Source organism: Atractosteus spatula, chromosome 10 (genome assembly GCF_055471065.1).
Source record: "Atractosteus spatula isolate fAtrSpa1 chromosome 10, fAtrSpa1.hap1, whole genome shotgun sequence".
Taxonomy (NCBI): Eukaryota; Metazoa; Chordata; class Actinopteri; order Semionotiformes; family Lepisosteidae; genus Atractosteus; species Atractosteus spatula.
In genome coordinates, this window is record NC_142715.1 from 26,163,366 (window position 1) to 26,178,544 (window position 15,179).

The 15,179-nt window shown below is 49.8% G+C and overlaps 1 non-coding gene across 1 annotated transcript; it reads right to left on the bottom strand.

Annotated features, from left to right (window-relative positions):
* Window positions 1–13,738: 13,738 nt before the first annotated feature.
* trnav-cac (transfer RNA valine (anticodon CAC)) lies at window positions 13,739–13,811 on the bottom strand. Its single transcript has one exon. It is a non-coding gene; the product is annotated as a tRNA-Val (tRNA).
* Window positions 13,812–15,179: the final 1,368 nt, after the last annotated feature.

A 15,179-nucleotide genomic window follows, 5' to 3' on the forward strand; every position in this document is an offset into this window, starting at 1 on the left:
CTGTGCCATCCTCCGTCACCTGACTGATTTGGAAGCAGACCATTGGTCAGGTGACTGCTTCAAGACAGGAAGCTGAGGACTCTAGGTCTGCTTTCTTCCCGCTGGTTGTACTTCAGATATATAGAACAGCATAGTGCCTTACAGCGCTGCGGCCCCAGTTCTGACTCCTGGAGTGCTCTATCTGTGTAGAATATGTATGTTCTCTCTGTGTCCATGTGGGTTTCCACCCACAGTCCAGAGACATGCTAGTGGGTTCATTGGCATCTAGGAAAATTGGCCCAGGTGTGTCACCTTAGACTTTTTCTACATTTCTAAATCTCACAGTGTTTTCCTGCTTGCACAGTAGCGGTAGAAACCATGAAGTTAATTCTTACGATCGGCTTTAATTCAGACCTCTGTCTGCTAATTAGACACCCCACCATCCCGATGCTCAGGGCATGACCATGACTCTCCCCCCCCTCAGCTGCGTGTAAAACACAGGAGGAGGAAAGAGGCTGGTTCTCTTTCGTCTGGAGTGATTCATGGGGGGTTTGACTGGATTTGGGGATGGGGATCGGGGTCCAGTCTGTTTACGGAAATAAGCAGCCATCACATTAATAATTCAGTAGATCACACATATTAAAAGAACATGGCATGCTGTAACCTTTCACAGAGAACATTTCAGCTCCCATGAGAAGGTCAGATGGTACCGGCTGCTCTGATGAAATCCGCCGACATTGTGAATACATCACGAGTATTCATACATACAGTACTAGTATTGAGAAGTAATTGTGAAGACATCCCCTGAGTTGGCTGTTCGTCGCATGAAATACTAGTATCAGGTGCCCTAGTAGTTTTCCCTATTTTGGGCAACAGCCATATAACTCCCAGCTGGCAGCCCCACTGAAGCTCAGCAGGTGTGAGCCTGGTCGGTACCTGGATGGGAGACCTCCTGGGATAAACTAAGGTTGCTGCTGGAAGAGGTGTTAGTGGGGCAAGCAGAGGGTGCTCACCCTGTGGTCTATGTGGGTCCTAATGCCCCAGTATAGTGATGGGGGACACTATACTATAAACAAGCGCTGTTCTTCAGATGAGACATAAAACCAAGGTCCTGACTCTGTGGTCATTAAAAATCCCAGGGCATTTCTGGAAAAGAGTAGGGGTGTTACCCCAGTGTCCTGGACAAGTTTCCCATTGGCCCTTACCAATCATGGCCTCCTAATAATCCCCATCTATGAATTGGCTTTATCACTCTGCTCTCCTCCCCACTGAGAGCCATGACTCCATACTTCACCTCTACATTAGAGCTCCTGACAAGCCAATCTCTGTACTAATCACCGTGTTACTGTCACTAGTAACTAAATTGAAAGTTAACATGAGGACACAGCCAGGACTTGAACTCCTTACCCTCAGGCTGAGAGTCCTGCTCGACAGAGACACAAGCCTTGTGACTGAGTCTCTTTACTCATCAACGTGTTACTCTCAGGAAGAATGTGATTGGGAAGAAAAAGAACAGTTCTCTGGCAGGACTTCCCTTCAGATCCGCACAGCTGCTGTTCCTCGGTCCTGAGTTGAGAAGATTCGTTCCTGTCACGACCGCCAGCCAGCAGAGATCAACTCGTAAGCAAGCTAATCAGCACCAGCATCGGGTTATTATTAACAAGCGCCGCCTCATGAGTTAACACACCTGCAATTGCTCTACCGTGCGGCACGCCGGGTTATTCATACCATTCTAACCCGCTTCCTGTTGCTCGGTATTGAGTTAACTTCTTGTAAACTCTACCTAGCGTTTCTCTACCTTTTTGCCTTCCTGGAATTTTGGACTACACCTTTTTGCCTTCAGACTACGGATCTCGCCTTGCCCCTCGGATTGTTTGCTATCAGTGTCTATACCGGATTTACTACTGCTCTCTTTTCGACTTCGATTCTGTCTCACATTTTGGATTGTTTGCCACCAGTGTCTTTACCGGATTTCGACCTACCTTACACCTTCTGATTCAGCTCCTAGTTTCGGTTTGTTCGCTTACTTACCTCCCTACGACTCCGGCATCTGCATTGGATCCATTTCACCTCTTCAGAGCAGCATTATAGAATACCGAGCCTTATTATGGATCATGCGGACGCACAGACACTTCGTTCCCTTCTCCCGCAGCATTCCCAAACTATCACCCAGCTTCAATCTTCACTCCAACAGCTCACTAACCAGGTCACCTGGCTTTTTTCTTCCCCTGTTTCGCCGGCTCCTGCACTGATTCCTGTAACGCATTTTGCACAAGCACCTGCTCCAACCCCCGCGGCCCCGCCCACCACTCCCTCAACCTTACCATTTGTCCTCCCGGAGAAGTATGATGGCAAACTTGCAGGCTGCATGGGCTTTATTGCTCAGTGCTCCCTGGCTTTTCAGCTAAAGCATGAGCGTTTTTCTACTCCTCGGGAGCAGATCGGATTCGCCCTTTCCTTGCTCACAGGCAAAGCATTGGATTGGGCAGCAGTATTGCTTGCTAGGGGAGATCAGCTGTTCTCTGACTTTCAGCTTTTTGCTGACCATCTCCAGGCATGTTTTTCTCAAAGCAACCCGGATTTGACTTGCCTTCGGCTTTCCTCTCTTCGCCAGGGCAACTGACCACTGCAAGATTATGTGGCTGAATTCCAAGCCCTCGCCACAGAGTCTGCCTGGAACCCTGAAACTTTGGTTTGCCTCTTCTCTAAGGGTCTCTCGGATTTAAAGGACCACCTGATGCTCAGGCCTCTACCCACCTATCGCTCAGGTGGTTGAATTGGACACCCACAACCAGCTTCGGAGAGCAGAGAGACACCCAGGAAGCAGACCTGTGCACCCATGGATCCTCCCCTTTTGGCACCCACCCTGCCACATGCACCCCTGACCTTGGAGGAAAAGGAAAGGCGCCGTCAGGAGGGGCTGTGTCTGTACTGCTCTGCGTCGGGTCACCTGCTCGCCTACTTGTCCTTCGAGACTCCCACATCCATCTTGAGCTCTCCCACTGCCTACTCTTAGAGTCAGTAGTGCTGTTTTTTCACAATCCTCTTCGGGGCCTTTATTCCCAGCTGAGATTTCATGGATGGACACGCCCCTTCCCCTTTCGGTTTTGGTGGATTCAGGGGCAGCGGGGAACTTTGTGGATGCCTCTTTTGCTAAGAAGTGGGATATTCCTCTTGCTCCGGTTTCACCCCCTGTCTGCATTCAAACTTTGGATGGGTCACCGATTGCTCCTGGACAAATTACCTGGCAGGCTATTTTTTCTATCCCTTACTGTTGGTGCCACTCACGTGGAGAACATTTCACTCCTTCTCCTGGATTCCCCTGCTTACCCTGTGATCCTGGGCCTTCCCTGGCTCAAGAAGGATGATCCCCACATCTCCTGGGCCACCAAGAATGAGATCATCGCCCAGAGCCATGCCTGTCGTGACAACTGTTGTTGCCCACCGCTCAAGGTTGCTGCTGCAGTAATCCCCTTGGAAGAGCAGTCTATTACCCCCCCCCCAATATGCACATCTGAAACAAGCCTTTGACAAACAGAAATCTCTATCGCTCCCCCCTCACTGCACCTGCGACTGTGCAATAGATTTGCTTCCAGGAACCCTCCCACCCAAAGGACGGATCTACCCCCTCACAGGCAGAGAATGAAGCCCTGCAAGATTATATCAAGGAGACCCTGGGTTCCGGTTTTATTCATCCCTCCTCGTCCCCAGCCTGTGCAGGGTTTTTCTTCATAGGGAAGAAGGACGGCTTCTTGAGGCCCTGTATTGACTACAGAGGGCTGAACTCCATTACAGTCAAAGATCGCTACCCCTTGCCTTTAATCCCGGCCGCTCTGGAGTCCGTACGTGGAGTGTCCATCTTCTCAAAACTAGATCTACAGGGGGCTTATAATTTAATCAGGATCCGTGAAGGGGATGAGTGGAAGACGGCCTTAATGACCACGCACAGCCACTATGAATATCCGGTTATGCCTTTTGGACTCACTAATGCCCCGGCAGTCTTCCAGTCCTTCATGAATGACCTTTAGGGACATTATTGGAAAGTTTGTTTTGGTATACTTGGACGACATCCTCATTTCTTCCGACGACCCTCAGGAACATTTCCATCACATCCAGGAGTTCTTGTCCAGACTCATCAACAACCAGCTCTACGCCAAGCTCGAGAAATGCGTTTTTCATGCTTCTAAGATTCACTTTCTGGGCCATCCTGGATGCAGACGCACTCTGGACCTCCTCACAAGGGACTTCTGTTGGCCTTCCATGCGATCTGATGCAGCAGAGTACGTCCGGGCTTGCCCGGTCTGTGCCAGGAGCAAGACTCTGTGCGCTAGGAAGGCTGGTCTTTTTCACCCCTTTCCGATCCCACACCGCCCTTGGTCCCACATAGCTGTTGACTTCATTACGGACCTTCCTAACAGTCAAGGTCATACGGTAATCATGGTGGTCTCCGATCATTTTTCCAAAGCAGCCCATTTTGTCCCCCTCCCAGCATTGCCAACAGCCCAGGAAATGGCGTCAATGTTTGTGCAACAAGTCTTTAGGTTACATGGTTTGCCTGACGATGTGGTCTCGGACAGGGGACCTCAATTTGTCTCGGCCTTTTGGAAGGCTTTCTGTCAAGCTCTAGGGACACATGTATCTTTGACTTCAGGTTATCATCCTGAGGCAAATGGTCAGGTGGAAAGGACCAACCAAAGCCTCCTGACCTTTTTGAGAACCTTCACCTCCAACTCACAGGATGATTGGTCATCGCTGCTTCCCTGGGCAGAGTATGCCCACAATTCTCTTACCTTCTCCTCCACAGGTCTCTCTCCCTTCCTCTGCTCATTAGGTTATCAGCCCACTGTCATCCCTGTCACACCTCTGGACACAGCAGTGCCATCAGTGCAACAATATATTTCCAAGCTGCGAAGGACCTGGAGAATGGCGAGGACAGCTCTCACCAAGTCGGCCCAGCGCCACGCCAAATTCGCCAACCGACACCGCAGACCAGCCCCTCATTTTCGGAGAGGACAGTTTGTTTGGTTATCTACACGGAATCTACCTCTACATCACCTTTCCAAGAAGCTTGGGCCTAGGTATATCAGCCCCTTCCTGATTCTCTCCCGGATCATCCCGGTTACCTTCCGCCTTGCTCTCCCCCCTACCCTCAGAATCAACCCCTCATTCCATGTCTCCCTCCTGAAACCCTTTTACCGCTCGCCCCTTGCGGCTCCCCAGCGTCGCCCGACTTATAAGGTCCACAAGATCATCGACTCCAGATGGAACCTCGGTACCCTTCAGTACCGACTGGGAGGGTTTTGGCCCCGATGAGAGATCTCAGGTTCCGGAGAAGGATATTTTGGACACTACACTAATCAGCGACTTTCACCGTCTCGGCTGTCGAGAGCCGCCCGTGAGGGGAGGGTACTGTCACAACCGCCAACCAGCAGAGATTAACTCGTAAGCGAGCTAATCAGCGCCAGCAGCGGGTTATTATTAACAAGCGCCGCCGCACGAGTTAACACACCTTCAATTGCTCTACCGTGTGGCACGCCGGGTTATTTCTACCATTCTAACCTGCTTTCCATTGCTCGGTATTGAGTTAACTTGTCGTAAGCTCTACAGCGTTACAGTTCCCCTGGAATACCTGGGCCTCAGAGCCCGCTAACTGTTCGAACCCTGGCCCACAGGGGCCAGACACGCTTTCCCTGAGATCTCGGTGGTTTTGACCTCCATGAAAAGAGTGGGCGTGGTTTTCTTTTCCAGACTCCCAGTCCTGCTGCTTGGAGCTCGGCGGACTGGGCACAGCAGCGTCCTGCAGACTTGCGCTTCAGAAGAAGGCAGAGTCCAGGGGAAACGAGACTGGCTGTGGTGTCTCTCCATGTTTCCTAACAGCCGTCCAGCCTGCAGAACCACACACGCAGGGCGCCCAGCTCCTGTCCGAGGGGAACCGGTCCTTCATCATTCCCAAGAGAAGACAGGAGTGAAGTTGACACCCCTAGGATTGCTCCCTGAGTGTAGGCTGGGCTGCAGTCTTGAATTAAAGAGATCTCCTCAGTTTATTTAATTGATGTATTATTTTGATGTTGTATCTCACTTCTGCTGGTCCTATAGGGGCTTATTTTAATGTTTGTGTCACAGTAAGGTGAACCCTGTGGGCGAGGAATGTTCCTGCCTCGTGTCCGACTACGCCACCTAGCAATACAAACGGGGTGTTAGGGCCCCTCTCCATTACCACAGGTTCTGTTTATCTCCCAGAATCACCAATGCACACAAAGACCAGTGACAAGCATTTGTATTGTATAAGTGCCCTTTTTATTTTCCAACTACATTCACATTCACTATCAACCAAAAGCACAACGAAAACAGCAGCAGCAGCAAAAGGTCCTTCCCAGGGTCATAATAAATACAGAGGGGCAGCAGTCTTTTCTGTAAAATACTGAACAGAGGCCACTCGAATGTTTCTACTTAGTACCTGTAGTGTCTGATGGCCCACTTGGAAGAGAGGGGTATCACCCAGTCCTATTTCCCCCAGTCTCCGTTCAGGTATCAGTAGAAATCCTCTGCGGACTGTATTACATTCCCCTCAGTTTGAATCAGCTAGCTGTGTCAGTTTCCTTGTTCCTTGCCTTCCGGTATTAGAAGTCTCTGCACAGTACCTCTGTGCAGATTCCCTTGTGCTGCCTGTGTCGAGTCCAGGGTCCAGTGGGAATCAGGAGCCCCCTCTGTTCTGTCTCAGGTCTTTTTATCCCACTCCTATCCAATCCCTTTCAGGGAGTTTTCTGCTGTCCCTGTCAGAATCGGGTTTGCTTAGTATTTTTCCAGGAGGAAGCTTGTGCTGTTTCAGGGGTGTGGGAGTGCCGAGCTAGGTGTCATGGGACCTTATCAGTTCACCCCTGGTCTGGCTAAAACTGGCTCATCGACTCCTCACACCTCCAAGTCTTGATACCTAATTGCTTGGGTGTGAATGTTTTTACTGACTGTTCCTGCTAGACAGTATTCATTGGGACAACTGCAGTCGCCCCCCTTGTGTGAGAGGCAACATTGACACCATCCCGGAAATCAACATAACCTAATCAATCACAGCCTGTTTCTGCCTCCGTGGCCCACATCCTGCGACACACACTTCGAATTAGCTTTGACCTAAATACTATCTACTCTAAATGTTGAAGTAAGAGACAAGATGTTAAAAGGGTTAATAACTTAAGTCAGTTCTGCCTGAAAATTAGACTTCTAAGCAACAGGGGTTTATGGCAGGAAAGGGGGTTAACTGATAAGGATTCCAGATGCGAGCATGGAACCCCCTGGGGGCATAATCTTAAACTGACCATTTGGCCAGGGTCTCTTAACTGGCCAAATACCATGACCCCCCCCCCCTTACCATTACACCGAATGACGTCCGAAGCAGCAAGGAAGGACTATATAACCTAAAAGTTTGTACCGGCACATCGAACAATACTTCGGTTTTGTTGTTTCTTGCGGGAAACAAGACTTCGGCTTTATTGTTCCTTTCATGCAATAAACTCATCTGTTTTACTTCATCTCGGGATCAAGAACCTTATTCCTTCTGTTACAACAGTATCTTGCCCTATTTCGGGCTCTTTTAACTGAAGGGCTTTGGCTATATCAGGCTTAAGACCGCTCAAATAAATTTGTTTAATCACAGCAGAGGCGTCACTATTCACATCATCTTCGTCACTTAGTCCTGAGCATTCCAGCCAGAGTGTGACGAAGCGGTCAGTGAAGTCAGCCACATCCTCGCTTTCTTTTTGCTGAAACGCAGATATCTTTTTCCAATCTGTCTTTGGTGGATAATTTTGTCGCCAAACCCATTCCCATCGCCCTCCCCTGCCGTTATCCTCACACAATTGTATAAGTTCTCCGACACGCTTTTCCCCTGTCCTTCTGAGGATCATAGCGGCAGTCAGGGGGGAGATACCATAAGTATCTTTTAATTCCTGAAGCACACTCCAGGTTCTCTGCATCCCTAATTTTGGGTGCGGTACTTCTCTAGCCCACCGGTCAATATCCTCCGGTTTTGGATTTGATCGTATTGGGGGTTCAGGGAAGGTAGGTGCTAGAACGGACCCCCTCGGTGGGGTGCGAGACGGAGTTAGAGTGGCGCTGTCATCAACGGCGCCAGCCCCTGCTACATCAAGTCCTTTCCCACTTCGAGTGAGAGTACAGATCTGCGGGCGCCCTCCCTCTAACAGGGGAGACCCTGATCCGTCTTTATCACACTCATACCAAGTGTTATCCCAATCAGCCCCCATCTCCATATGGCCACTGTGGGAATTGACAGTTTGTTCCCCTGTGGGAGAACAGGATATAACTTAGTCGCCGGCTATAACACATTAACCAGTGCAGCGTGACCAGGAACTAATTCCTTCTTTAGTTTCTCATTCTCCTGTACTGCCTCTTTCAGCTTTTTTTCTAGTTCCTCTTTTGCCGTGAATAAATTATCTTTCCTCTCATTTAACGCTTTTATTTTTTCTGTGAACTCCTTCTCTTTTTTATCCCATTCTGATTTCTCCTTTATGCTAATCTGCCACCTCAGGTGTCGGCCGATCACCAGGGCTGCAGCTAAATCTTTGTTTTTGCTCCAATGTTCATACGCTTTTTTACAGGCATCTTCGCCCCAAACTCCTTCTGACAGACTCAGCTTCTTCCTATATTTTTCTTCCCTTTCAGTTAACTTACACTTTTCCGATATGTAATCAGATACTTCTACCACTTTCTCAAACACCCGATTAGCACACATGTTTGGTTTCTTTAAGATTTACTTTTGTCGTGTGTGAGGTAACAGCTCATTCAGTAGGGGGATGTTTTCACTTGTCGCACAGGAAAAACCTGTGCATTACTGCACTTGTTCAGCTAAGGGCGTCTGTTACCTCCAGATCTAAATGCCTCTCAGAGACTTTTAGAGAGGACTTACACTGCACTGTTCACAGGTAAGGAACGAGACCTCGAAAACCCCCTTTCTTGATCAGTAATTCACCATCCCCAGAACGCCAGCATCGCTGCTTTTGCCCCGGGGTGGACTTACACACTGAGCTCAAGCAGGGCGATTCTCGGGTCTCAACGTCCTTTAAATCCTGCTACTTAATGCTTTGCTCTTTTATTATGAGGTGTGTTTATGTTAGTGTCGTGCGTGTGTATATGTATTTCACAAACAAGGAAAACACCAAAAACATACATACATATATATATATATCTCTTCTACTTCTGTTTCCTTTAAAACAAAAAACCACGCCACGCCAATCCGTGCACGATCAAGGCGTAGCTAATCTCAGGACCCCGGGCGCAATTAAGGCCCACACTAATCCTGGATTATACGTGCATTTAATGCACCACTCAGCTCCAGAACCCCGGGCGCAATTAAGGCCCACACCGATCCTGAGCCTCAGAACTCCGGGCGCAATTAAGGCCCACACCAGTCCTGAATTACGTGCATTTAATGCACCACTTGCTCCAGAACCCCGGGCGCAATTAAGGCCCACACCGATCCTGAGCCTCAGAACTCTGGGCGCAATTAAGGCCCAAACCAGTCCTGAACTTCAGAACTCCGGGCGCAATTAAGGCCCACACCAGTCCTGAACTTCACGGTAAAGAAAGAAACAACAAAACCGAAGTATTGTTCGATGTGCCGGTACAAACTTTTAGGTTATATAGTCCTTGCTTGCTGCTTCAGACGTCATTCGGTGTTATGGTAAGGGGGAAGGTCATGGTATTTGGCCAGTTAAGAGACCCTGGCCAAATGGTCAGTTTAAGATTATGCCCCCTCGCATCTGGAATCCTTATCAGTTAACCCCCTTTCCTGCCATAAACCCCTGTTGCTTAGAAGTCTAATTTTCAGGCAGAACTGACTTAAGTTAACCCTTTTTACATCTTGTCTCTTACTTCAGCCCTCTTCCATTTGCTAGTTCAAAGTTGTACAACCCATTTGTATCTGCTATGCGGCGCAGTCGTCGTCCACAAAGAAGGCTTTGAAAAGCGTCAAAGGCAAGTCATTCCGAGTTGGTCGTTTGTGTTTTCCGTTCAGACGCGAAATGCTGAAATGATCTCTCGGCTCCTCGGTTGTCATTTCTGCTCCGTAAAGGAATCACAGCACGCGTCGGCTTCCAGCACGGTGGGTCGGGACACGATGCCGGGGGTCGGAGAGAGCGATGTCTTCCTTGTTAGTATAGAACCTGTCACCTGTCCCCACCTGTCACGCGGGAGACCGGGGTACATCAGGACGCGCATTGAAGTGAAACCAGGATGCGCTGCGACATGCACTGTGCAGATCCCGCCACACTAAGAGGTGAGTGGGTCTGTTCGATCACAGCGCTAGGCGAATCCCCAATCCCCTTTTGTGCGTGGCGACAAAAGAAGCCTGTTTCCTCCCGGTTTCGAACCAGGGACCTTTCGCGTGTGAGGCGAACGTGATAACCACTACACTACGGAAACGGTGGTAAGACGTGCCCAGCGGCCCAGTGCTGAGCTTCGCCAATGCGATTCAGCTGCTTCCAGTGCCTTTATTGGAGTGCGCTGATGGACCGTGCTCTCTCTCCAGAGACCAGCACGCCTGTCATGGACGGAGCAGGAAAGGCGGCGCCACATTCTACAGCCCTCTCCACGCAATCAACGAAATCGGGCTACTGAAGTGGAGAAAATCGCCTCTCCAGAAAGTGCAAATATCATCTTGTAGAGTATAAATCCTATTGCCGAAGATCAGCCCTGTCTACCAGAGTAACCCTCCCACAGCGATGATCAGCTCGTCTCACACGCGAGAAGTTTCGGTTGGAAATAAGCGCCCCCTCTTCTCGAAAGTTTTGCACGTTCGAGTGGTTTTAATGCGGCTCCTTCGTACACGGTGCTGATCTTTTGGAAAGCAGGAGGCAAAACCGACACGTTCTCATACCGGGAGTCAAACCCAGGCCGCATGGGTGAAAACCAGGAATCCTAACCGCTAGACCATATGGCAGCGAACAACCACGCTGTTCCCGGCATCATGCAAGCAAACTACATAAATATGAGAAAACACGCAAGAGAGTTGTCACTCAAAGTGTCGAAGGGTCAATGTATACTGGGGCTCAGTTGAAATGCAACGTCAGGACTTTTCCGAATTATGTCACACGAAGAGAGCACAGCCTTTTCCGCCCTGCCACGTGTGTATCGGTAACTTGCCGTGATCGTATAGTGGTCAGTACTTTGCGTTGTGGCCGCAACAACCCCGGTTCGAATCCGGGTCACGGCAGAATAGGGGCGTCTGCTTTTACTACTTGCACGAATGAAGGCAAAAAAAAGCCAATCGATGTGAACGAATGGCGCTTTGCAGAGGAGTACTGCCTGACTGGATCGTTGATGAACGACAGAGGCCACTCCGACCTCTTCTCGGTTTTCTTCAATGACTTACTAAGGATCTTCTTCACATTCGCCCATGCAGGGGAAGCCAGTTACACCAAAGCAAACGCAGGAAAGTGCATTTCAAGCAGAGACCAGGAGGGACTTGTTTACACCGAGAGTGGTCGGAGAATGGAACAATGCGCCCAGCCCTGTTGCTGGAGCCGATTCTTGATGAGATCTTGGGCTCACTAAGAGGCCCCCAATGGATGCTAATCTTTCTGTTGTTCTTGCAGGTCCTGCGCTGCTTTTGAGCCGACAGAGCTCGTCCTGGTCTGTCGGCACAGCCCAATTGCAAATGATCAGCTCCGCGTACAGAAAGAACTTGCGTTTGGTACAAGAGTGCACAAAGGCACCGGAAATACATTGGGAACAAATGACCGGTCGCTCAAGACCTCTGTGAAGTACAGGAGTGTGCAAAACGAGGCTGTTTCCACCCGGTTTCGAACCAGGAACCTTTCGCGTGTTAGGCGAACGTGATAGCCGCTACACTACGGAAACCTGCAGGGACTGCTGCTGGTGTCTCGCTTGCGTTTCGGGCTGAGAAAGGGAAGCGTCACTTTAGGCAGGGGGCGCTGGAGAGAGGAACAAAGGGCGCGATGAAACAAAATGCCGAAACCCGGGATCCAACCAGGGACCTTTAGATCTTCAGTCTAACGCTCTCCCAACTGAGCTATTTCAGCGGTGCGCAAAGCCCACAGCCACCTGCTCCAGCCTTCCTGTGTTGCGGCATGAGCGCACCAAGAGTAGCGGAGGAGTGTTGCAGAAACGTCATTCAGAAGGAAAGCCACCCAGGTGCGCCCTCTGAGCTCTGTCCAGCACATCTTCCTCGCATGGACTCCTGCCTGCGACGGGCAGGAAACAATTAGCAAGAACAGAACGACACCCCATGGGTGTCTCATGACCACACCTTAGGTTGTGACACGTGCAGGTGTGAGGGGTTGCCGGGCTACTTTGGAGCAGAGCTTGGGCGGAGGGGGGAGGGAAAGCAGACAAAGAGGTGACACCTCAAGGTCTGCACGATCACAGCTCTCCTCCGCCCCAGGCTTCCGCTCGATAAGCTACTAGACACACTCGCCCCTCCTCACACAGACCGTGGAAAAGCCCCCGAGTGGGAGGGCTCTCTCTTCCTCCCAGGAGCTCTTGGACATGACGCACAGACAGGGCGCGGGGAGCTGCCGCCTGCAAACACGGCTCCAGGCAGGACTCCACTCCGCAGGAGCCGCAGAGCAGAGGAGATGGGGGCAGCTTAGCTCATGTGCAGAGACCTGAGCTGTTGTTGCTGCGGACGCTGTCTTTTCTGCACTCGGGGTAGGAGTGAATGTTGAGTTGCCCTTAGAAATGAAGCAGAGCACTTCAACGGCACGGGTGTGTGTGTGCGCGCCCTGGTGATTCTGGGAGACAGATCGAACCTGGGCTAAAAGAGAGGAGGCTTAGCCCTCTTCCATTTGCTACTTCAAAGTTGTACAACCCATTTGTATCTGCTAGGCGGCGCAGTCGTCGTCCACAAAGAAGGCTTTGAAAAGCGTCAAAGGCAAGTCATTCCGAGTTGGTCGTTTGTGTTTTCCGTTCAGACGCGAAATGCTGAAATGATCTCTTGTCTCCTCGGTTGTCATTTCTGCTCCGTAAAGGAATCACAGCACGCGTCGTCTTCCAGCACGCTGGGTCGGGACACGATGCCGGGGGTTGGAGCATGCGATGTCTTCCTCGTTAGTATAGTGGCAAGTATCCCCACTTGACACGCGGGAGACCGGGGTTCGATTCCCCGATGGGGCGTAGCTTTTCTTTCACCTCCTTAGAGAGAGGACTGCCTTTCACTTCTCTGTTTTCTTTCACAGCTTCGTGCACCTTTTCATTGCTCTCGCTTTCAGAGCCTCCGCACGGCACACGACTCGACATCAGGAAGCACATTGAAGTGAAAGCAGGAAGCGCTGCGACATCCACTGTGCAGATCCCGCCACACTAAGAGGTGAGTGGGTCTGTTCGATGCACAAAGAACGCTTTGATAAGCGTCAATGGCAAGTCATTCCGAGTTGGTCGTTTGTGTTTTCCGTTCAGACGCGAAATGCTGAAATGATCTCTCGGCTCCTCGGTTGTCATTTCTGCTCCGTAAAGGAATCACAGCACGCGCCGGCTTCCAGCATGGTGGGTCGGGACACAATGCCGGGGGTCGGAGAGAGCGATGTCTTCCTCGTTAGTATAGGACCTGTCACCTGTCCCCACCTGTCACGTGGGAGACCGGGGTACATCAGGACGCGCATTGAAGTGAAAGCAAGATGCGCTGCGACATGCACTGTGCAGATTCCACCACACTAAGAGGTGAGTGGGTCTGTTCGATCACAGCGCTAAATGAATCCCCAATCCCCTTTTGTGCGTGGTGACAAAAGAAGTCTGTTTCCACCCGGTTTCGAACCGGGGACCTTTTGCATGTGAGGCAAACGTGATAACCACTACACTACAGAAACGGTGGTAAGACGTGCCCAGCGGCCAAGCGCTGAGCTTCACCAATGCGATTCAGCTGCTTCCAGTGCCTTTATTGGAGTGCGCCAGAGACCAGCACGCCTGTCATGGACAGAGCAGGAAAGGCGGCGCCACATTCTACAGCCCTCTCCACGCAATCGATGAAATCGGGCTACTGAAGTGGAGAAAATCGTCTCTCCAGAAAGTGCAAATATCATCTTGGAGAGTATAAATCCTATTGCTGAAGGACCAGGGTAAAGTTAGCTTGAAGTTCGAAAACGATTTTGGCACGCCTGTAGCGCTTTCACAAAATCTCTTAGAGTTACAAAAACACTTGCTTTGTGTATAAAATACATTGTGAATGCTTTCTCAGCCTTTACTTTCTCGTTTTTATGACATTTTTCTGACCAAGCACGAATATTCTTTTGTCCATATCTCCGCAATGGAAGCACAGAACGCCTTTAAACCAAATGCATTTTAAAGACCACGAACCCGGGGGACCGCTGTGCACACGTTCACAACGCGAGAAATACTGTTCAATACGGCTTCGTGCGAAAAACCTGTATATGACCATAGGAAGCAGAACAGCGTAGTCTCCAATTACCCAGACTGTAAGCACGGGAATAAAGCTTTGTTTGATTTCTGAAACCCTTCCTTTACATCCTGTTTTCATTCAGGTAAGGGTCAACTATATTCACAATACTACTGACAGCAGGAAGATTAAAATATTCTTTACTCAGCGGCTTATTAAAAACAGCTCCCATGATGTTCATACCGACTTTTTACACAGAACACTGACACAGCTTTGTGTTCTGAATCTCTTTTTCTCATGCTTTTATTTCATGTGGCACAATGCACTGGGATGGGGGTATTCTGTTCACAAACCAATAGCGTTTAAACCACAGCACCCACAATTCTGCAGGTTAGTGTTTTGCACACTAAACAGGTCCTCTGACTTTTCCCAGCTTTGTTTTGGGTTGTGGAACCTTTATTTTTTATGATTTTTTGAAGATAACACTACAGGTAACACACTGGGATAGGTGGGTTTTCTTCATGGCTCAATAGCATTTCAAATACAACAGCCACACTGCTGTACCCAAGTGTTTTACACACCACACAGGTCCCCTAACCTTATACAACCTTGCTGTGGTTGTGGCCCCTTTCTTTATTTTTTTTAATAAAAATTTTAGTTTTTCAATATGGCACCATTAGACAGGCGGTACATGGGGATTGGGGGGTGCTATTCATGAGTCAATAGCTCTTCAAGCACAACAGCCACAGTGCTGCAACCAGGTGTTTTACACCAGACATTTCCCCTAACCTTATACAACCTCGCTTTGAGTTGTGGAACATTTCTTTATTTTTTAATGATT